This window comes from Scyliorhinus torazame, chromosome 15 (assembly GCF_047496885.1).
Source record: "Scyliorhinus torazame isolate Kashiwa2021f chromosome 15, sScyTor2.1, whole genome shotgun sequence".
In the NCBI taxonomy this organism is placed as follows: domain Eukaryota; kingdom Metazoa; phylum Chordata; class Chondrichthyes; order Carcharhiniformes; family Scyliorhinidae; genus Scyliorhinus; species Scyliorhinus torazame.
Window position 1 is genome coordinate 170,996,267 of NC_092721.1, and position 24,605 is coordinate 171,020,871.

Here is a 24,605-nt window from a genome sequence, read left to right on the forward strand (position 1 = left end):
AAAAATCAAGAGGTTTGTCCTCGAACTTGCCATGCTTAGTCTTTAAGTGTCTTTGAAGTTTTGAGGGTTTTAATCTTTCATTTGCCAGTGCTTCCCTGCATATAACACACATCAACTTTGCATCCTGATTTGCAATGGCACAATTAGCAAACCCACGCCTCAAGTAATCATCTTTATGCTGCTTTGTTCCTGTTTTCAACTTCTTCTTCATGGCTTGTTCACCAGAGGTCCTGGAGCTCACACCAGTATTGCTGGCAGCTACAAAATGGAGGAATCTCTCTCGTGTCCACTACATGTGACATCATCATGACCTGCTCTATGCCGCCGCTCCAGGCAGGGAGACTCCAGCTATTTAAAAGAAAAAGTCTGCACCTGGGTCAGCGCACTGACGTCAGGAAGGGGTGTTCTGCCCCACTGGGCTCCGGGCCTGCACACTGCTTAGGGGACACACATGTGCGGAATGGCTGGCATTCTGAAAGCCAGTCGCACCATTGGACACTTCTTCCCATGGATGGAAATTCCATGACGCATGGCCCGGCGACCCCCCCAATACCCATCCCTGACCCACCCGCAGGTCATGACCCGGGGTTTGAAAATTACTGCTCTAAAGGCAACTGCTCACTAATTTGTCTCTTGGGGCCTTCACAAGTAAGGCTGAGTTCTAGAACTAGATCAGACTCAGCTGGTCCAGTATTTGCTGAACTTAATGATGGCAAATTTCTCAACAAAGTCCAGGTTTGCTCACAGCCATATCCCCAAAGCAGTTATAAAATCAATTCCTGGGGTTGTGTGAAAAATCCGGTCACCCACTTGCTGATCAGATTTCCAAGGACTTTGAATGGGTGGAAACGTGGTAGATCCAGGGTTTACCAGAAATTGCAGGGGGGCGATTCTCCAATATTGAGCCCAAGTGTTCGCGCCATCGTGAACGCCGTTGCGTTTCACGGCGGCGTGAACCAGGCCCGGGTACGACCGATTCTGGCCCCCATAGGGGGGCAGCATGGCGCTGGAGCGGTTCACGCCGCTCCAGCCTCCTTTCCCGGCATCAAATGGGCACCGCGCCAACCCGCGCATGAGCAGTTGGGTCGCGCCAACATGCGCATGCGCGGGGGACTTCTTTAGCTCGCTGGCCCCGACCGTGGCGTCAGTGTTTAGGGGCCGGCCGTGCCAGAAAGTAAACCCGGGGTGGGAGTGGCCGGCCCGCAGATCGGTGGGCCCCGATTGCGCCCCCCCCCCCGGTGAAGGAGCCCCCCCCTCCCCCCCAGGCCGCCCCCCGACCGTTCGCGCAGAGTTCCCACCGGCAGCAACCAGGGGTGAACGGCACCGGCGGGACTCTGTTGTATTCGCGCGGCCGCTCGGCCCATCCGGGCTGGAGAATCGGCGGCACTGCCGATTCCAGCGGCCGGCGCCGCGCCAAACGCGCCGGCGTAAATGGTGTTGATTCTCCGCACCTCGGAGAATCATGCACCGGCGTCGGGGTGGTTGCGGCGATTGTCCAGACCGGCGCGGGTCTCGGAGAATCGACCCCCAGATCTCTGGGTTCCACCCTGCCTCTCCACCCCAAACAGAATTGAGACTCTCAGGTTCCACCCTGTCAACCTACACCACCAAAAACAGCTTCTTCCCCGCTGTCACCAGACTCCTAAACGACCCTCTTATGGACTGATCTGATTAACACTACACTCTGTATGCTTCACCCAATGCCGGTGTCTATGTATTTATATTGTGCACCTTGTGTTGCCCTATTATGCATTTTATTTTTATTTTCATGTACTAAATGATCTGTTTGAGCTGCTCGCAGAAAAATACATTTCACTGTACCTCGGTACACATGAGAATAAACAAATCCAAATCCAAATCCAAACCAGAAATTGCAAGATTCTGCGTAATCCACTCTGCTTCCCTACTCCACTCCAAATTTAGGCCCATTAATGTTGTAATTGAAAATAGTCAAATTATACTTTACGATGTGGGATAATAATTAATTGAACATTCTTTCACATATTGCCAAGTTGTCAATTGGAGGATGAAAAATACACAGAGCAAGATATAAATGTATGCTGCAATTTTAAGGTTATATATGAATTAAAACACTGTGCAGATGCGGATACTGGGCAGAAAAATCAAGTATCTATTTCATGCACTCAACATGACTCAAGGAATAAAAGCCGTGGCAATCTGCTCAAAAAGCCAATGTGCTCCACTACAAATAGAAAGGATTCTCCAACCCGTTGTCAGAGGTGAGTTTAATCGTTTCAAAACATCCAGTCTTTTACCAGTCAGCAAATCCAACAAAGAGAGGTGCATTTAAATTACAATTCTAACATTAGTGCTAAGTCATTTCACTTTCCACTGCCCCTACAGTTAGTGTAAATGAATCCAGTATCCTGGTCTGATGGATACCAGAAAGAAAGTAAGGAAGTGAGAACAGAGTTTTGCGCTTCTTCATTTCAGAGTCAGTTTAGAATTGCACACCCAATTTGCACTACACTTGGATTAGCGTTTTACCTCACATTGTGAAATCGCTACAAAACCTCGAGTAAAATTGCCTATTGACCTCGAAACTATCGAGTACAACCCTCTATATCCCCCTCAAGCCCAATAACTTTCCTTCGGAACACCAAAACCTCAATATCTGCCATCAGCTGAACAACACACCAATGCAACTTTAGTTTTCCTCAATTCCCTAGAAAGTCATCATTCAGATCTGAAATAAGACATAAGCTTTGAACGTATTTGACCCAACAACCGTTATTCACTTATGAAGCATGAAAAATTGAAAACATTCACCTGCCAGCCAACACCACAAAAAACTTCCTTATTTCATGCCAAAACTTTAAACAGTGCAAGAACAAAAGTCAGGAATGAGGAAAAGAACATTTGGCCCATGAAAGTTCATGCGTGTCTGAGCACTTAACCAATTTCAATCCTGCAAATTATTTGTGCAGTCCCCGTTTAGTGATGTCAGCATGTTCGCAGTCATCATTCAAAGCAAAGGCACATTTAAGCAGCGTAGCCTGCTCCAAAAAAAATGCATTTTTGCTGTCGCTGGGAGAAGTTGGGGTAATTTTACAACTCCATGCCCCCGGCAGGGTGCCTCACCTGCTGGGAGCCCATTTTGGAGGTACCAAGCATGATTTTCTGATTGCTTAATTTTGCGGTTGGGGAATCATTCATAGCTGTTCAAAGTCGAAAAATTACTTTTAGCAATGCAGCTGATTGACTAGCAAACAACATCAAAAAATGGTTAGTCGTTGGATCACACTTCCAACGTTCATGTTACTAATTATTCGATAACAGGGGCGTCATTCTCCGCCGGCGGGAGTCTCCGTTCTGCCGGCACCGGGGGGTTTCCCGACGGCGTGGGGCTGCCCCACAATGGGAAACCCCATTGACCGGCCGGTGTTACGGAGACTCCCGCCGGCCGGTCGACGCAGAAATGCGGCGGGGCGGGTAGGAGAATTTCGCCCCAGGTCTCTCATTCGCCATGTGTTGAGGAAAGGCCAGGTACTATCTCATTAATTGACAAAGGGGGCTATGAGGGGAAGGCCATAGGGACGAATTACCCCTGAGACATGTTAAATATTTTCTAGCAGCTGGCACAGAGCAGCAGAGACAAAAGGTGAAAGAACAGGTACTGCAAGATGGCGATGGATAATAATAATAATCTTTATTAGTGTCACAAGTAGGCTTACATTAACACTGCAGTGAGGGTATGAGGAAATGTGAAGAAAAATAGAGGACGTCAGAGTCAAATAAAAACAAAAAGAAACATTTTAACCTTTTTATTTTATGGGCGGGATTCTCTGGCTGCATTTGCCCGGAGACCGGAGAATCGCGCCCGAGGTCAATGGATTTTTCCATTGTCAGCGTCTCAGCCTGCCGTTCTTGTGGCGGACGGGACGGGAGAATCCAGCCAATATATCTCTCCATGGACCAAAATAAAAATAAGTCTCACAGCAGAATAATACCTGGAACTAGAAACTACATTTTTCAGATAGATGCTCATGGTTGTGGGCACACAAGCACAGTTGTTTAATGTGAGCAATGGCACGTGAAATTGAAAACTCATGGCGCATGGAGCAAGAAGAGGCCATCTGAGCTATCAAGCCAACTTCTCCATAGACTAGGCATTATGCATCCAAGCATGAATTCAAGCCTACCTATTGAATGTTTGTAGGGATAGTTCTGTTTTAAAAACTCTTCAATTAAGCAGAAAGTAAAGAACATATAGGCCGTGATTCAGTGACCTTGTTTCGCCCGACGTGATCCAGATTTTCATATATAAGGCTCATTTAAATATACGTGTGCCAATTTCACTCAGTGCCGGGACTCACCGGCCAGGTCTGGGAGACTGTGCCAGGGTGCTGTTTAGTACTGTTCCTCACAAACATGGACCAGTTGTAATGGCACCCGGGGGGGGGGGGGGGGGGGGGCTCCCAGGTCATTGGGCTCCCCCGAGTGGTCAGGGACAGGGCAGAGTAGTACCCTGGGATCAGCCGGGGGAAGGGGGGGGATCGGGGCAGTCTTCCAAAATGGCACCCAACCTGCGAGGAGACTTTTCTGCTGCCAAGCTTCAAATCCCTCGAAGTGCGAACAGATCATTTAGCCCATCAAGCCAACGGCCTGATGTTTGTCAGATCTATCCTATTAGGCTCACTTCCATGCTCTGTCCCTACAGCTCTGCAAATTCCTCATCCCTGCCACCCCGTTCAGGTATACTGAGGGAGAATTCAGAATGTCCAATTCACGCAACAAGCGGGACTTGTGGGAGTAAACCAGAGCACCCGGAGGAAACCCACGCAGATGTGGGAAGAACATGCAGACTCCACACAGATAGTGACGAAGCCGGAATCAAACCTGGGACCCTGGCGCTGTGAAGCAACAGTGCTAACCACTGTGCTATCGTGTCACTCCATAAAAAAAGTCTTCATGTTACCTCTGTTTTTTTGCCAATGGCTTCAAATCTTCAAACGGTTGGCTACCGAACCTCTTCCACTGAAACAGTTTCTCCTTGTGTACTCCTATCAAAGGTGTCTACGATTGTTTCTTGTGCATGGAAGATTGGATGATAGGTCCAAAGGTGTGCTAGAGTCATTCTGACCAGATTATTTTTGCAATCACATTGCAAGTGAAGCGCAGAACACCAAGTACAAAATTGTAACACCTCAAGCAAGACTAAAGATTTAAAATAAATTCTTCCAGCAGCATAGTAGATACGACCGATAGATTGCAAAAGCAATTACTGTAGATGTCGGCATATAAGTATATTTTTGAAGCCTTAAGAAATCCCTCCAGTCCCGTGGGTCTTACCCCAACAACCAAAAGATGTGCAGGTTAGGTGGATTGGCCACGCTAAATTGCTCCTGTAGCCACCTAAATTGGCCAGCTCCCGATTTAAAATGGTGAACGGCAAAGGCTGATGGGAAAGTCAGCCAACATAGACAGAAACCAGCAGCTGCAGGTTGGCTGTGTATTTACCTCTGCAAAGGCCAGACAATATCGATACCAGTGACCATCAGCATAACAATGTAGCAGCCATCTGCATACTGATGAGCAATCCCCGGGAACAATAAGTAACATTTTGGACACACAAAGCAAAGCCAGACTCCTCGGCGCCAGCAGGAGCCGAACACAAAGGAGGTGAACGATCACCTCAAGACCGCCCATCGATCAGGGAATTGCTCCAGTATTGGAGAAAATCGAACCAAGCAATTGGGACAAAGTCCAATCACTTGGGACCAGGTACAGGGTCCGCCCCGAAAGGCAGGAAGCCCCTGGGGACTATAAGAGTTAAGCCCCAAGTTCAAATCGGTCTCTCTTCAGCCCTCTTCACCTCTTCGTCCTGCCCGGGTCACCCAGCAACACGAACCAACATTGACCGTGACCGGTGCAGTGACCACCGAACAAAGTAAGTCTTAATTCAACGCTCGCTACGAGATAGGCGCTCCTAGCTACCAACCCGTACCAACTTTGAATCCCGCAGTCTCAGAACCCGAACGAAAGGCCATTTGTTCCCCTGACCTGGTGGGCCAGTCCGAAGTTAAGTATAGGCCTGTTAATTGTAAAAGTAGCTTAGACGTAGAATTTGTGCATGAGTAGCGATTACGGTGTATAATAAATGTGCTTTGATTTGAATCTTACTAATCGGTGTATTGGGTTATTGATCATTACTCGGACTTGAACCTCGTGGCGGTATCATAAAGATACCTGGCAACTCGAGAGCAAAGGTAATAAAACAGAGCAATTGAACCTATGGAAAGTTAGCAACACCCCTTAATTGGAAAAAGAAGAATTGGGTATTTTAAATTGGAGGGAAAAAAAGAAAAGAAAAAAAATCTGCCCACAAACAGGAGTCGGCGTTTTCACAGAGTTTAAAAATGAAATACTGCGAGGGGATGGGTGGCCGCCATTTTGAAATGTCATCTGCTTCTGATCCAAAATGTGGGGATCTCTTAAGCTTCCTTTGCCTTTGCAACACAGTCTGTGTTGCCTGCTTGATCCTCTTCGCCCAGCTATAAGGAATTGGTAAGTACAACATGTATTTGTGGGGAGTAAAATTGGGGCTGACTACTGATGCAAGTATAGCATGTCATGGCTGAAAATCGGGGAGGGGGGGGATAAGATTTATTTGCCAAGTCTGTGCATAAACATGGGTCAGAATTTAATGAGTAAAGTTTGGCTGCGTGCCCAACCTGGAAGCACCTGAGAAGGTGTCAACTGCGCACCCAACATTATCCGCGCCCTCACGCGATATTTCGGTCAGCGGGCACATGCACACGAGTCGGAAGCCTGCCCGCCAACAATTGGAATCAATTGACCGGGTTTCAGGTTGCCCACCTGCCCTTACGGTTGACAGGCAGGCCAATTGGCAATACAGCCTTTACATTTAAGCTGCAACTTCGATCCGGAGCGGGACGAATGATCAGGGCGGAAGTACAATTGACCAATGTCCGGGGACTGGGATCGGAGTATGATTGTGCTGCCTAGACACTTGTGGCAGTGTTTTAACATGGTTATTTATTTTTCACGGGTCAGCAGATCCTGTGTTAAAAACCATCTAAATAAAATGGGACCAGTGGTTGTGATCATAGTATAACTTCTATGTCTAGACAGAGATATCAAATAATCTCTCTGGAACATTATTGTTCCAATCCTGCTGAATGAGTCATCTGGTTTTATAACTTCCCTGATTTTACCACCCACTAAAATCAGTGAATAGTAACCAGTCGGTCTGATTGGCAACTTTTACCAATGGACAGACTAAGTTACAAAAACCCTGAAAGTAGGCAAACATTAATAGAGCACCAACCATTGAAATGCCATCCGTGGAATAGAGCGGGGCAAGGTCAAATAAATGTCAGTTCCTTTGTGAGATTATTTTTTAAGGACGACTACCTACTTGGAAGTTTCACTTCTTATTTATTTTCCTCAAGAAATCCAGAAAATGGATAGAGTCCGCGAAAGTGCGAACTAAGCAATATCTGTTGGAGGAAGGAATTGAGCCAAGTGTCTATTTCTCATTCCCCTTTGTGTGGTTATGTGTACTGACAGCTGCTCGGTAGCTAAAGCAGTGAATCGGCTTTTGAGGAGCTATGATTCCATAGGATTATAAACTCAAGATTTAAAAAAATGTATTCAAGCACTACGACAGGGAGAAGCTTTCCTCCTGCCCCATTTATTTTTTCGATGTGCCACCGCGAAGATTTAAGGATAATTTTGACAGGGTAAAATACGGGCAATAGGCTAGTTTTAAATCTGGTGACTCCCTCACCATATCCTACCCTCTGACCTCCACAGCTTGACCTGAAAGCAGCTTGCCAATGGGGCAGTAAGTCACAAAGGAAACTGTTTCCCGCGTCTGGAATTCCAACTCAGTAAAGATGCAACACCTACAACTTCCACGCTGACTTGTCCCAGCACAAGCAGCGATAACGGGAAAAAGGAAACATTTTGCCGTGTTAAGTGAACATGTCCACGCACAAGCAAATCAATGCCAGTGTACAGAAAATTTGCCGCAATGAGAAAACTGAAGGTGAGTAAAGCGTGGAAAATCTGTAAGGACATACATATGGCATGCTGGAAAGCCAGGCCTCCTATTTCCAATGGCTGAAGTAATATTACTACACCAAACATGAATTGGGATTTTTTTATTTTATCACAAGTCTCAATGGAAATTATTAATGGAAAATTGGCCTAGTTTAGAACTGATCATTTTCAATAATTTAAACTGCAAATGTACCCCATATGACTTCATGTCTCACTTAAGTGTACAATTTAACAACCACAGTTCCATTATAGATTTTATCAGCTACAACCTATTAAGCCTTAACGCTTGTAGTCATAAAATTTGTTTGCATATGTTCATCATGTTTACGGAATCAGCATATCTTGCCCATCTAACCACAAAAATGGTTAAATAGAAAAAGTGTTCGCTTCTGATTCAAGAAAACAAGAATCTGATCCATTATGAAATCATTTTCAGCATTGCTGACACTACCTCAGCAGTATCTAGGAGACTTAATTTCGACATTTTAATTGGTATAGGTGATTATTCTGCTGCTGGAAGAAATCTTTGTGATCTAACAACATCCACCACACAATGATGCATTGCTTAAGGTCAAACATAATTGTCGTCATACCACCTCAAGCTTGCAACTTTCAAGTTGGTTAAATAATATTAATAATGAAACAAATGAAAGTGCTTGTACAAGTCTTACAAATTAACAAGGCACTTGATTTGCAATTGTGTACGAATTAAAATCGCAAATATTTATTTGCCTTTTACCCCCCTTCCATCTTTCTTAACCCTTGCCTTTCCCAACTTCATGCACAGCGCCAGCCCTCCAGTGCTTGCTCACAGGGCAATTCTTAACATTAACCCGGCTTTAGAGGAAGGTCGGTCAGCAGCAGCAGCAACCCTGGGGGGGGGGGGGCCACGAGAGATTGCTGGAGGGGACGGATGACCGGGGGATAACATGGAGGGTGGGGGAAACTGACACGAATGGGCGAGAGCCAGTGTATAAAGCTATGTAAATATACCATCTTGCCATGTATATATCTTGCTCAGGGAGGATTTGCGCTATTTTGTTACGGGGCGGGGGGGAGGTTATTATTTGTAAGGGGAGAAAAATTGTGTTGTTAAAAAACCTTAATAAAAATATTAGAAAAAATAAAAATAAAAATAAAACATTAACCCGGCTCTTCTTCAATTACAGCATCACAGCACAATAGAATCAAATATCCACCTGACAATCACGGAAATAGGAGTCAGGAGACAGGACTTGGACCGGGAATACTGGCCAATTATGTCTTTACTTGGTTTGAGGATACAGGGTATAACTGTGGATCATTAACTCAGTGAAGTCTGAAGACATTCCTGATATGTATGGCTTAGCTTAGCACCACAGCAGATGAAGGATTTCTCCGTTCAACTTCTGATTAAAACTTTGCAACCATTTCAGAATCAAAGCAGTAAATTAATTTGAAAATCGCAGGTTGCAGCCCAAAATCCATCAAATGTGTGCGTTAAACACTTTGTTGTCGAGGCAGCGCGGTGGCACAGTGGTCAGCACTGCTGCCTCACTGCGCCGAGGTCCCAGGTTTGATCCCGGCTCTGGGTCACTGTCTGTGTGGACTTTGCACATTCTCCCCGTGTTTGCGTGCGTTTCTCCCCCACAACACAAAGATGTCAGCAGCACGGTAGCACAGTGGTTAGCACAGTTGTTTCACAGCTCCAGGGTCCCAGGTTCAATTCCCGGCTTGGGTCACTGTCTGTGCGGAGTCTGCACGTTCTCCTATGTCTGCGTGGGTTTCCTCCGGGTGTCTGGTTTCCTCCCACAGTCCAAAGATGTGCAGGTTAGGTGGATTGGCCATGTTAAATTGCCCTTAGTGTCCAAAAAAAGTTAGGTGGGGTTACTGGGTTACAGGGATAGGGTGGAGGTGTGGGCTTAAGTGGGGAGCTCTTTCCAAGAGCCGGTGCCATAAATCTTTTGGATTTTTTTGACGATGTAACCAGTAAGGTCAATAAAGGGGAACCAGTAGATGTAATATACCTCGATATCCAAAAGGTATTCAATGAAGTGTCACACAAAATGTTAATAGGCAAGATGCTCATGGATTTGGGGGTAATATATTAGCATGGATAGCGGATTGGTTAACAGACAAGAAGCAAAGAGTGGACATAAATGGGACAATTTCAAGCTGGCAGTATCACAAGAGTCATGTCTGGGGCCTCAGCTATTTACAGTCTATATTAATGACTTGGCGAAGAGATAGTGTATAGTATCTAAGTTTGCTGATGATAGGAAGCTAGGTAGAAAGCTAAGCTGTGGGGAGGACACAGTCTGAAAAGCAACATAGGTTAAGTGAGCGGACAGCACGATGGCAGATGGATATCATGTAGGGAATTGTGAAATTAATTCACTTTGGTCAAAAGGATAGGAACGCGGAATATTTTTTGCAAGATGAGAAACTAAATGTTGATGTTCAAAGAGACGTGGGTGTGCCTGTACAAAGAGCTCAAAATGTTAACATGCAGATACAGCAAGCAATGAGGAAGGTAAATGGCATGTTGGTCTTTATTGGAAGGGGATGGAATACCTTTTGGGCAAAGGTATATTACATCAACTAGTTCCCCTTTATTGACCTTACTGGTTACATCGTCAAAAAAAATCCAAAAGATTTATGAATCAGGATTTCCCTTTCATAAAACAGCATTGGCTGCAACATTACTAATTAACCCTGCTTCATTACACAATACCAGATTTAAACTAGTTGGTTCCAGGCTTATTGCTCCAAGAAACTATCGGGAAAACATTCTACAACCTCACCTTCTAAACCATTCTTGCCAATTTGATTGTCCCAGTCTATATGAAGATTAAAGTCCCGCACAATTATTACATTGCCTTTTTACGGGCTCCAATAATTTCTTATTTAACGCTCTCCATAGGATCATTGAATTTACAGTGCGGAAGGCCATTTGGCCCTTCGAGTCTGCACCGGCCCTTACAAAGGGCACCCTACTCAAGCCCACGTATCTACCCTATCCCCGTAACCCGAGTAGTGTAACTATTAGTAAGTGGCCTATAAACTACTCCCAGCAGTGTTTTCTGACTCTTGCTGTTTCTAATTTCTGTCCATACTGATTCTACTTCATGATATTCTCACTGCTGTCCATATATCATCCTTTACTATAAGGACCACCCCTCCTTTGCCGTTTTGCCGACCTTTCTGAAATATTGTGACCTGGGAATATTGACCAACTTGTAACCATTTCTCTTTAATGGCCATTAGATCCAAGCCGTTCACCTCTATTTGTGCCACGGGTTCACCTATCCTATGATAGATGCTTTGTGCGTTCAGATAAAGAACTTTAAAAAAAAAAAATTTAGAGTAGTCAATTATTTTTTCCAATTAAGGAGCAATTTAGGGTGGCCAATTCACCTACACTGCACATCGTTGGGTTGTGGGGGTGAGGCCCACGCAAACACGGGGAGAATGTGCAAACTCCACACAGACAATGATCCGGGGCTGGGATCGAACCCGGGTCCTCAGCGCCGCAGGGAGCAGTGCTAACCACTGCACCACCGTGTCGCCCCAGATAAAAAACTTTTAATCTTTTTTAAAAACTTTTATTGCCCGCAATTAGCTTATTTGTTGATGTACAATTTCTGTTGAATTTCCTGTCCCTTTCTGCTCACTTTTACCCACACTGCTATCGTGCTCTGATGCTTTGACCTTTCTCTTTGGGCTTCTAAACCTCTCTTCACAAGAATCACCCCCAAACCACAGTGAGTTTAAAGCCCTGTCCACAGCCCGAGTTGCACGGATGACCCATTGGCAACTAATGTCTGGGTGTTGTCGTTCAATAGGTGCTATAACTCCAGTTTAGCAGCTATAACCATTAGGCTACCCTATTGTTAAGCTACAACCTAGAATCTGCAAACACATTCAGCTGCAACCGATGCACTACCTACACATCACAAAAGGCCAACCTCAAGTGCTAAATCATCATATGCAGCTGAAACAGCATCCTTAAAACCAAGTGGGGCCTTAACATGGTTTAGTCTGTCTTCGTACAGCAGGCATTTTTAAACATTTTAACTGTTTATAGTTTGGCCTTAAAAATGAATATGGTCACGCTCCTGTGTGAAAACCCATGTCATGCAGGCGGGTCCGTTCATTATAATCTTGGCCCAGAAGTTGCTGCCAAAATAATGATGTGTTTATTGGCACTTGTCATTAATGTCATTATTAATGTATCAAGAATCCAACAACTTGTGGTGGATAAGAGGTCCCCAAGAATTTTGAATCCCACATATTTTCTGGATGATTTGTGCTGGTCCACTGTTAGCCTCGTGAAAACAGCAACTCATAATTGCCGATTAGAGTGTGAAATTCAAATTAAATTTGCACAGAAACTTGGAACTGGTACCAAACAACATAAAAACACTTTTAGTAGTGTGGTGACAGTTAATGCAATGCTAATCAACCTCCCAGGCCAGGAGAGGTCTATTTAAGTTGTTGAGTATCATTCTTGATTGCTGGCCTATTGTTTTTGACTTTTATACTGCATTGCTTTTCCTTTCGGTCTTTTATCTCTTTTCACTTTTTATCTACTTTCCTGTACATGATCTGACTCTAATACACCTTTAATGCTCTTTCTCAGTTTCTTTCCTAGTCCTTAAAAATCTCATTGGTTGAGTTGGTCCTGTCATGATGAAGGCCTCACATGTCCACTTTTATCTTTGCTACACATTTATTTGTTCAGACTTCAAGTAATAATAATCATTATTGTCACAAGTAGGGTTACATCAACACCGCAATAAAATTACTGTAAAAAGCCCCTAGTCGCCACATTCCAGGGCCTGTTCAGGTACATGGAGGAGAATTCAGAATGTCCAAATTACCTAACAGCACATCTTTCGGGACTTGTGGGAGGAAACCGGAGCACCCAGAGGAAACCCACAAAGACACGGGGAGAATGTGCAGACTCCACACAGACAGTGACCCAAGCTGGGAATCGAACCTGGGACCCTAGCGCTGTGCCGCAACTGTACTAACCACTATGCTACTGTGCCAAGTAACCTACAGGGCAAAATGTTTTGAGCTGAAGGGTGCAGGTCAAAGTCTAACTAATGACAAACTGCAGCAAAATCTGGGCAATGTCTCGTGACACCACCATTTTTGTGAGAATATAGGAGAGATCGGAGAATTGCCAGGAAAGCTCAGAAACGTAACGATCAAAGCTTTGCACGTTGTTTTTATAATTTCGCAACCAATGTTTACATTCCTATTTTGACTACTGTGAAATGTAAATAGGTTTTTCAAAGCCTTGGCAAGCTGTCTGCCTCACGTACTATGTAGTGGATGGTATATTATGTGCTATTAACAAAAGCAGCTTGTTGGCCCTGCAATTAGTGATTGTACCTACTTTCTCAAACAGAATCCTGAACAAGGCTGAGTTCCCAATCTTAGCCAGCCAACTGTGGGGATATATTGAACAAAAGGCAGGTAGAGTCACTTTAAAAGCAGAGAAAACGGGATAAAATAGTGTGTAAATTAAGATAAATTTCATAGTCCTGCATGTATCAAGACATCACTGTCAAAGGTAAGAAATTAACCAGGGATTGAATCTAATGGCTACTGAGCTTAGTGTTTTGGGTTGTAATGCATCACCTTGCCTTAATAGCCTGGATCGTATGGTAGGAATAACTTCACCGTTATCAAGGAGTAAATTCAGTAGCAACCTCCAATGTCCACACATGCGCAATTAAAGATAGAAATCTGAAATTCACTGTCCATTTTGCCCTACTCCTCCATAAGCTTTGCTACACAGGCACCTCATTGAAAGACACAGCATTTAAGCACATGAAGAATGTGAAGGCATGGTACTTATCCAGCAGATACCCACTGAACATGCCAGTAAAAGATAGGGGCTTATCTATTCACATATAAATGAATTCTCCATGAAGTGATAAATCTTTATTACCAACAAACGACCACTTCTACACTGAAAATTTACTTCTACAAGTGTGGGGACTCATACCCTTAGATTTTAATTATTGTTGGAGACTTTAAATGTTATTTTTACTTTTTATCTTTTATCACATTCAATTAGTTCCATCTTTCTTACCCGCTCTTTATTTTGCTTTCTGTACTGATTGTAAAATGGCCCATGTTTTGCAGTTAGCAGTGAAGGCCATCCATTGCATTGACAGCTGTCCACAGAGCTGTGAGCATACCCTTGCTATCACAGGGCATCTGCTCCAGCATAGTGCCCTCTGTCGGGTATCTGTGACATGTGCAGGCAGTGCAAGCAATGTCATTCTTAATCAGCTTGAAGAATTCTCACTGAGACAGGCAAAGTCAAAACCAGGAATTGTAAAACAGAAAGCATAAATTAGATTTTCATCATGCACAGAAAGCCAAATACAGATTAAAAGAAGATAGGATTATAAAAGAGATTATTGAAAGAAAATTTTATTTTTAATTCCAACACTAATTAAATTCCAACGGAATGAGACTTTATACTTGGAAAATTCAATTTTCAGGGCCAGAGAAGGGGTAAGCAGTACTCATGGCATTTTATGCTGTTAAAAATTTAATAACTTTCAAGAGATAACTGATGGGTTAAGTACCACAATATCCTTACATTGATTTAAATGCAGAATCTATCTCAAAGGACCTATGGAGGAGCAGAATGACTCAGAATGCAACTTCAGAAATCTGGATTGTTTGCCTCATAAAAGTTAGAGTACCCAATAATTTTTTCCAATTAAGGGCAATTTAGTGTGGCCAATCCATCCAAACTGCACACTTTTGGGTTGTGAGGGTGAAACCCATGCAGACACGGGGAGAATGTGTAAACTCCACATGGACAGTGATCCGTGGCCTAGATCGAACTCGGGTTCTCAGCGTCATGGGCAGCAGTGCTAACCACTACGTGCTTCCTGCGTTGCATGCCTCAGTAAAGATTCATCAATCCAATTGGTTGAAGAGACACTCTGGTGTTTGCCTTGTTCATATGGTGCCATATACTCTGCTGAGCGCCTCGCACCTATTGGACTCCCAATAACCACAAGTTGCGATGCAAAAGCAGATTGTTCTCTGTTGACTACAAAATCCAGGTCAATACATGTCGAAAGCAGTATGACAGTTGAATGTTCAGGGGCAACTGTGTGAACATACATTGTTTCATAATAAGTGCCAAGCACTCACCAAGACATGAACATTGCACATCTCGGGCGGGATTCTCCGACCCCCCGCCGGGTCGGAGAATCGCCGGGGGCTGGCGTGAATCCTGCCCCTGCCGGTTGCCGAATTCTCCGGCACCGGATATTCGGCGGGGGTGGGAATCGCGCCCCCCCCCCCCCCGGCGATTCTCCGGCCCGTGATGGGCCGAAGTCCCGCTGCTGGAATGCCTGTCCCGCCGGTGAGAAGCAAACCACCTCTCTTACCGGCGGGACAAGGCAGCGCGGGCGGGCTCCGGGGTCCTGGGGGGGGGGCGCGGGGCGATCTGGTCCCGTGGGGTGCCCCACGGTGGCCTGGCCAGCAATCGGGGCCCACCGATCCGTGGGCGGGCCTGTGCCGTGGGGGCACTCTTTTCCTTCCGCCTTCGCCATGGTCTCCACTATGGCGGAGGCAGAAGAGACCCCCTCCACTGCGTATGCGCGGGGATGCTGTGAGCGGCCGCTGACGCTCCCGCGCATGCGCTGCACGGCAAAGTCATTTCCGCGCCAGCTGGCGGGGCACCAAAGGCCTTTCCCGCCAGCTGGCGGGGCGGAAATCAGTCCGGAGCGGGCCTAGCCCCTCAAGGTGAGGGCTCGGCCCCTCAAGATGCGGAGAATTCCGCACCTTTGGGGCGGCGGGATGCCGGACTGATTTGCGCCGTTTTTGGCGCCGGTCGGCGGACATCACGCCGGTTGCAAAGAATCCCGCCCCTCATGTTTAACAAGAGTACACTGTATCTGGATGTTAATTTAGCACATGGTTCCATTAGTGAATTCTTATGTGGTACATAACCTCATGCCAAAATTATATATCTGATGTACTGCAGTATATAAAACCTATTTCTGTTTAAAGAGCGATAAAAGAAGAGTTTTGGGGGCAAGCCAAATTCCAGGACTGCCTTGTAAAGTTTTCACTGACACAGGCACAATAACAAAGATATTCTGGTGTGAAATTAGCAAAAATGCTGGGTGTATTTGCGTGGCCTTCTTCTGTCTACTAATTTACTGGAGGCAAGAATCTATTGAAGTTTTAACACCTGTTAAAACATATCATACAATCAACAATTTGCATTTTCATTACACCTATAATGTAAAAAAAGTTCCAGCAACTTCATAGAAAAGTGATCAGAAATGTGGTCTTATAACATCGGAATAGATATTTGGAGGAGTGGCTGGTCACAGTGATGTGCTTTAAGGAGCATCTTAAAAGGGGGGAGGAAGGTGGAGTGAGGTATTTCATTCCAATTCTCTTCCCGCACCTAGTGGTGCACTAAGGCAGACTTTTGTCTTACTCCATAGCTAGTAATTCCCGGAACAGGTCACAGTCTATCACCAAAGGCTTGAGGAGTGCCACTCCACATCAAGCATGGCTAATCAGGAGTCTCTCCCACTCTTACCACCAGCCATTGACTTGTTTGGAAGGATTTGCAGTTTATGTTTGACTGTGTTATGAACGCACCTTCCTTGGCTATCAAGACCTGGTGTCGGACTCGAACACGGAGCTTCTGGCTCAGACACAGGGACCACAGAATTAGAATTCCTACAGTGCAGAATGTGGTCATTCGGCCCATTGAGTCTGCACTGACCCTCTGAAAGAGCACCCCACCCAGGCCCACTGCCCCCACCCCTTCCCTGCAACTCCACCCAACTTGCACAACTTTGGATACGAAGGGGCAATTTAGCATGACCAATCGACGTTACCCAGCACGCCACATGGCCCTTTTAAAACATTCACTAATTTCACCTCTATGATTTCCAGACTTAAATTTGATGCCATATTAGCTGCTCTCTTAATTATTAATAAATTTCCTGTACCCAACATAAGCCACCAAGTTAGCGACAAAGTCATTTTGCTCAGTTCGACATAAAAAGTGGCAACGTGATAAGACTGCCCTTAAGTAACCCATTTATATTACAGCACTACTTTTATTGAATGTGGTTCAGTAATTTATCCTGGCTACTGAATCTGTCTGCTTTATACTTCAGCTATTTACTTCACAGTAACATTGGTGGAAGCAGCACTCTCAAGACAAATAAAATACCCCTGCCCCTTTGAAAGAACTGAGACACCACCACTTGAGGTATTTTTGACAGCGCTTAGAAACATAGAAAATAGGAGCTGGAAGTGTCCATTCCATAAGACCATAATACTATAAGACATAGGAGCAGAATTAGGCCACCCGGCCCATCGGGTCTGCCCCACCATTCAATCACGGCACCATTCAATCACGGCTAATATTTCTCGCATCCCCATTCTCCTGCCTTTTCCCCATAACCCCTGATTTCCTTATTAATCAAGAACCTAGCTATCTCTGTCCTAAAGACACTCAGTGATTTGGCCTCCACATGTTACGCAACCGTTTGGTTTGCGGTATTAACAATGCGGCCACCCAGAGAAAGTTGTTAGCTGAGCCAACATTGACTTTTCAACAGGCCATTCAAATAGTATTGTCCCGAGAGAGCGCAGAACGAGGAGTGCAGGAGCTACATGGAATAGAAGTGCATGCCTTGGGGTGCAACCCCTTCCACCCGAAAACGTCCCCCCGCACTCCTGCGGTACCTTGGGTGAGGCGACGTCCGGACCGACGCCAGTGGCCGTCGGACATTCCTCCCCGAAGGGAGCCTTCTCCAGAACCAATGGATGAGGAGCCATGTCAGTGTCAGACTTGTAGGCGCCGACCCCGTCGTGGACGCCGGTCCTGGGGGAGCCAGAGGTGCCGTCGTTCCGACCGAAACTGGGACCAGCCCAGGGGTCGTACCTTCCATGTGGATGAACCCGTGGCGACTACTCCTGAGGACGTGGAGACGGAGGACGACTGCCTGCAGCTGCATTGTGCGGCAGCTCCCTGTGTGGCCCCCATTAAGGTGACAGTATGGGTCAATGGTCACCCGCTTGAGATGGAGTTGGACACCGGCGCAGCGGTCTCCGTGATCGCCCAGAGGACATTCGACCGCATCAAGCAGGGTATACAGACCCTTACATTAACCGACTCACAGGCCAGGTTGGCCACCTACACGGGGGAACCACTGGACATTGCAGGAACTACAATGACCCCTGTTGTTTATGGACGCCAGGAGGGGCGTTTCCCATGTATCGTGGTGCGCGGCCATGGGCCCAGCCTGTTGGTTCGGGACTGGTTGCACCATTTGCAGTTGCAATGGCAGCACATCCTCCAAACAGTTTCTGAAAGGTTGACTGAGGTGCTAGGACGATACTCAGATGTATTCCAGCCTGGTTTGGGGAAAATAAAAGGGGTCGTAGCCCATATCCAAGTCGAACCAGGAGCCACGCTGCGCTATTTCCGGGCGTGCCCAGTGCCTTACACCTTGCTCGAGAAGGTAGAAGGGGAGCTCACTCGTTTGGAGAGTTTGGGTATTATCAGTCCCGTCCGTTTTGCTGACTGGGAAGCACCAATTGTACCTGTAATGAAGCCAGATGCCACAGTTCGCTTGTGTGGCGACTATAAACTTACAGTGAATATGGCTTCCCGACTCGACCGATATCCAATGCCTCGCATAGAGGATCTCTACGCGAAGCTTGCAGGTGGACTCTCGTTCACAAAATTAGATATGAGTCACGCCTACCTGCAGTTGGAGCTGGACCCTGCCTCCCGACCACATGTAACGATTAATACACACCGGGGCCTGTATGAATATACACGGTTGCCCTTTGGAGTATCCTCTGCCTGCGCAATTTTTCAACGTGTTATGGAGGGCATTTTGAGAGGTTCACCACGTGTTGCTGTCTACTTAGATTATGTTTTGATTACAGGGACGTCGGAGCAGGAACATTTGGGAAATCTGGAGGCTGTCCTTAGACGCTTTTCGGAGGCTGGAGTCCGTTTACGTCGCACAAAGTGCGTATTTCAGGCTAAGGAAGTAGTCTACCTAGGTTATCGGGTGGACCGCTAAGGTTTGCACCCCGTCGCAGAGAAGGTGCGTGCGATTCAACAGGCCCCCGCCCCGACTGACACTTCGCATCTTCGTTCTTTTCTCGGTCTCGTAAACTATTACGGGAAGTTCCTCCCCAATCTGGCAACTACACTGGCCCCGTTGCACCTTCTGCTAAAGAAAAATCACACCTGGGTTTGGAGTCAGCTGCAAGAAACCGCTTTCCGGCGGGTAAAGCAACAATTGTCGTCGTCTGGGTTACTAACCCACTATGATCCTGGAAAGCCTTTGCTTGTCACATGTGATGCATCCCCGTATGGTATTGGGGCCGTCCTGTCCCACAAGATGGAGAACTGGGCCGAGCGGCCGATAGCTTTCGCCTCCCGCACATTGACTGCAGCGGAGAAAAAGTACGCGCAGTTCGAGAAGGAGGGCCTGGCAGTGGTTTTTGCGGTGAAATGCTTCCACCAGTACGTGTATGGCCGCCATTTCACTATCGTGACTGATCATAAGCCTCTGCTGGGACTTTTCAGAGAGGATAAGCCAATACTGCCCATTGCTTCCGCACGGATCCAGCGCTGGGCTTTGTTGCTTGCTGCATACGAGTATTCTCTGGAGCACAAACCAGGAACGCAGATAGCAAATGCCGACGCACTGAGCCGATTGCCTTTATCGACCGGCCCCATGTCGACCCCCACGACTGGTGAGGTGGTTGCAACCCTAAATTTTATGGACACCTTGCCTGTCACAGCATCACAGATCCGTGAGTGGATCCAGACGGAGCCAGTCCTGTCAAAGGTTCGGCACATAGTCCTGTATGGTGGGCAGCATAGACAGCTCCCAGGCGAGTTGCGGGCATTTTCCTCCAAGCTGTCAGAATTCAGCGTGGAAGACGGCATCCTCTTGTGGGGGACGCGTGTGATTGTCCCGGAAAAAGGCCAGGAGCTGATACTAACAGACTTGCACAATGGGCATCCAGGTGTGACCAAAATGAAAATGTTGGCCCAGAGTTATGTCTAGTGGCCAGGCCTCGACACCGACATTGAGAAGGTGGCCCAAAACTGCTCCATTTGCCAGGAGCATCAGAAGCTTCCGCCGGCCACACCCCAACATCACTGGGAATGGCCAGGGAGGCCTTGGGCACGCTTGCATGCAGATTTCGCAGGCCCCTTTCAAGGATCCATGTTCCTTCTATAATTGACGCCCAGTCTAAATGGCTAGAGGTGCATAAGATGCAGGGGACAACATCCTGTGCAACAATTGAAAAGATGCGTTTGTCTTTTAGTACACATGGCCTCCCCGAGGTGCTGGTCACGGATAACGGCACTCCATTCACGAGTGAGGAATTTATGAGGTTCACGAAGATGAACGGCATACGCCATATCTGCACTGCCCCTTACCACCCGGCTTCAAATGGGTTGGCAGAGCGCGCAGTGCAGACATTCAAAAGAGGCCTAAAGAAGCAGTCAATGGACACGAGACTGGCTCGCTTTTTGTTTACGTATAGGACCACCCCCCATGCGATGACTGGGGTAGCTCCCGCAGAACTCCTAATGGGCCGGAGACTTCGCACCCGCCTTAGTATGGTTTTCCCGGACATTGGCGCAAAAGTATGCCGCACACAAGAACGGCAGGGACAGGGATTTTCTCGGCATCGGCCGATTCGGCAGTTTGCGCCCGGTGACCCAGTGTTCGTTCGGAATTTTGCTGGTGGTGCCCAGTGGGTTCCTGGCGTAATCTTTCGCCAAACGGGCCCTATATATTACCAGGTGCAAGCCCAGGGTCGTCTCCAGCGCAAACATGTAGACCACGTTCGGTCCAGAAGACTATCCCCTCAAAAGATTCCCCGCACCCGGAGCTCATTTCTACAGCCGCAGAGACCAGAGACAAGGGAAGGTAGTCCTCACAATCTTCCACTGGTGCCTCACTCGAAGCCTGCGCAGGTCGTTACAGAACCGAATGGAGATAGAGACACCGACATGACGGAGGCAGCAGAATTCTGACTCCGAGATGGAGACACAGGACGCATCAGAGGGGGCATCCTCGGGTCCACGGGCCGTGGATGTACAACCGTTGCGCCGTTCATCACGGAAGCGCCGGTCTCCATCTCGTTACACGCCGCCTGATCCAGCACTGCGTGCAAATGGTGTCCGACCTGCAGCAAAAAGAGTCCGACGCCCTCCTTCGCCAGGGTCTTCGGTGGATTCCTTGGATTGGGGGGGGGGAGAGAGGGATGTTATAACCTGCCTGCTTACCATTGGCTGGGGACTAATGACAATCCCACAATCCTGTGGGAGTATGAGGGGGGGGCGGAGAAACCATTAGTAAACTCCAAGTATAAATAAAGCTGGCCAGTTTGGAACCAACAGGAAGGAGTGTGCAGCAAGGGAAGTTGCTGCTGCTGTTATATATATATGTTATTGTAAATAAATGTTATTACTTTGTATCCTTAAAACTCGTGCTGGATTCTTCGTGGCCCTCACCAAAAAAACATACCTAACAGCACTGTGGGTGCACCCACATCACACAGCCAGCTGCAATTCAAGAACATGGCTCACCAATACCTTCTTAAGGGTAATTAGGGATGGAAAATAAATGCTGGCCTTGCCAGCGATACTCATATCCTGTAAATGAATAAAAAGTTGTGGTATGATATAGAAATATTGGGTTTGTACCATCACTCAAACACAAATACCCTAATGAAAGCCAAATTCACTTCTTCACCTTCTGCATTTAATGCCAAAGGTTTTGCTACCCTCTCCCAATCTGCTCAATACCAAAACCACGATACATTAACATTTTCCACAATTTAACGTCAATCTTCCCAACTTGTCAACACAGGCTATGTCTTGAGGTAAAGAACCTAGCTAGACCAAACCCCTCGCTGAGCTTTCTTACCTCCATTCACTCAGCTATCAAATATCTTACACTTCCAAAGCATTTCGCAACTCTCCTCTCTTATGGCTTCACAGCTCGAGTTCATACCATTCTCTAAAAATCACATCAAAATATCTTTTGCTGCCTGAGGTTGTGTTTTTGCCTGCACCCATCATTCTTAGAGTATCCAATTATTTTTTCCCAATTAAGGAGCAATTTAGTGTGGCCTATCCACCTCCCCTGCACATCTTTGTGTTGTGGGGGTTTTGTGAGGGCCATGAAGAATCCAGCACGGGTTTCTCGAGTCAAACAGAAAGTAACTTTATTTACAACGATATGTACACAGTAGTTCACCACTGCTTCCTTCATTAGCCAGTACCCACACTTGCCAGCTCTATTTATACAGGTGTAACTGCTCCTGATTTCCCTACCCACCTCATTGGAGGAGCTCATACACCCAAGAGTTATGGGATAACTACCTTCCATGCTTGGTGGGCACCACAGGGGTTGGATTGCTTTATTCACCCCAATTTTCACATTTTGATGTTTTTTTTAAGTTTCCATTCCTCTTTGTTCTTTTTGGGCTGTGCTACTTTTAGGAGTGGCCCCCTTTAATTTATCCCTCAGTTAATTTCTGTTCTTCTATTTAGTTGAATGGCTCTATAATACATTATGGGATAACCAATAGTTCCCAGCCTATAGGATTCAGACAGGTTATAACAGGGGGTGAGACCCACACAGACACGGGGAGAATGTGCAAACTCCACACAGACAGTGACCCGAGACCAGGATCGAACCTGGGTCCTCGGTGCCGTGAGGCAGCGGTGTTAACCACTGCGCCACCCTGCACCCATCATTCTTGTCTCTGCCAAACTCCACTGGTTCTCCTGGACCCTGTAAACTCTGTTCAAAGACCTCATCCTTGCTTTCACATTCCCCCACATCTTCTCGCCACTTTACTCAGTCACTTCAGGTATTAGTTTGTCCCCTGCATACTTTGAATCTTGCCCTACAATTTTAGCCATTACACCGCTGTCCTTTGGAGCTCCCTTCCTAAAACCAATTGTTTTGGCACCTCCCTCTCTGCTTTCAAAAGGCCTTATGCCAAACGCACCTGTTTGCCTTTGAATCTCTCTTTTCCCCAATTTTCTTTTGTCTGTTTTTGCCATACTGGAAGACAAACCTGCCTTTTCTTCTTCCGGATGCTGACGAGCTGCATTTTGCAAGTATTTACGCGGCTGGATTCTCCACAGCCCTGCGCTGAAATCGTGTTTGGCGTGGGGGCGGGGAATCGACTGGCCCCGGAGAATCGCTCATCCGTGAATCACGGCGCACGGCTGGGGGGACATTGCCAGAGGCCCTCCCAGCGATACTCTGCTCTCGATCGTCCAATTTCCTGACAGCGTGTTCTAACTCAGTATGACTCAGTCCGTGGCCACCCCGTTGGGGGGGGCGGGGGGATTCAGCACCAGGGGGGGCCTTATGGGCGGCCGGGACAGCGATCGGGCCGGTCCGATGAAGGGTGCGGGGCCGATCGGGGGGGACCTTCTTTCTACGTGATGGCCCGTGGTATGAGTCCGCCATGGTGCTCGGCGTGGCCGCTGAAGGCCGCCACCGTGCCCATGCTCGGAACCGGAAGTGAGGGGCCCGTATCCGCAGCCAAAGCTGCGAGCTTCACGACGGGTCCCTTCTAACCCCTTGCAGGTAAGTGAATTGATCTTTATTTTTTGCAGGAAACTGGGGAGTGGAATGCCAGCGTTTTTACTCCAGCGTGGGGACATAGTCCTGAAATTTGGAGAATCCAACCCACGGTCTTTATTTCTGGTGTCCAGCATTTGCTGTTTTTTTCCCTATTTTCGGTTGTCGTGATGATATACAACCCTGCCCCTCGCCTGAGGTGTGGTGACCCTCAGGTTAAATCACCACCAGTCAGCTCTCTCTCACCATTGAGCAGCCTATGGTCCTCTGGGGGCTCTGGCGACATTTACATTCACATCATAAGCAAGTCAATCACGAACAGAGTATTTAAATGGTGTATTTGAACTGAGAAGGTTAAAGATAATGCAAATATTTGATATGCAGCACTTTTTAAGATCTGCCGTAAGACAAGCTTAATCTTTGTATACTATCAGACTCTACCTGGAGTTTCTTTTTACAATGGGCTATTCCTTTCTGAGGAACTCAGCCCATCTAAAATATTTGCTACATTGCGGTAACATCACTTTGAGGTGACCAAACAAATAATATATTGCATTTGCCACAGACACTTCCTCTTAACAGAGGCTTGGTTTATCTCACATCAGCCATGCACAGCGAGTCCTGAGGTGTGTCAGAAAGTTAAATATAACACAAAACTTTTAAAAACGTTGACACTGTACTTACTCAGTTACCAAGGAAGTGAGGCCAAATCACTCACACTTCAACGCTAGTCTGGGCCAGTAAGTGACCCTCAGTGACCTAGTGACACAGAGGAGAAAAAGACACTATGAAGATGCATTTTTACCCTCAATGTACCCACAATTAGATAATTTTTTTGTGATTAAATATTTTTCTTAATAGTGTTGATGAACTCGAAGACTCCAATTACACTTACACATTCACTTA

At 46.7% G+C, this 24,605-nt stretch overlaps 1 protein-coding gene across 5 annotated transcripts in view; it reads right to left on the reverse strand.

The window, feature by feature from the left end:
* The window catches only part of LOC140391985 (F-box-like/WD repeat-containing protein TBL1X), a 424,525-nt gene that overhangs the window by 290,440 nt on the left and 109,480 nt on the right, over positions 1-24,605 (reverse strand). For 4 of the 5 annotated variants that reach the window (XM_072477097.1, XM_072477098.1, XM_072477102.1 and 1 more), the window contains exon 2: positions 24,384-24,458. The exons of the other annotated variant lie outside the window; for it this stretch is intronic. The gene's annotated coding sequence lies outside the window, so the exon portion shown is untranslated. The remainder of the gene's footprint in view (positions 1-24,383; positions 24,459-24,605) is intronic. 5 annotated transcript variants of the gene reach the window in all.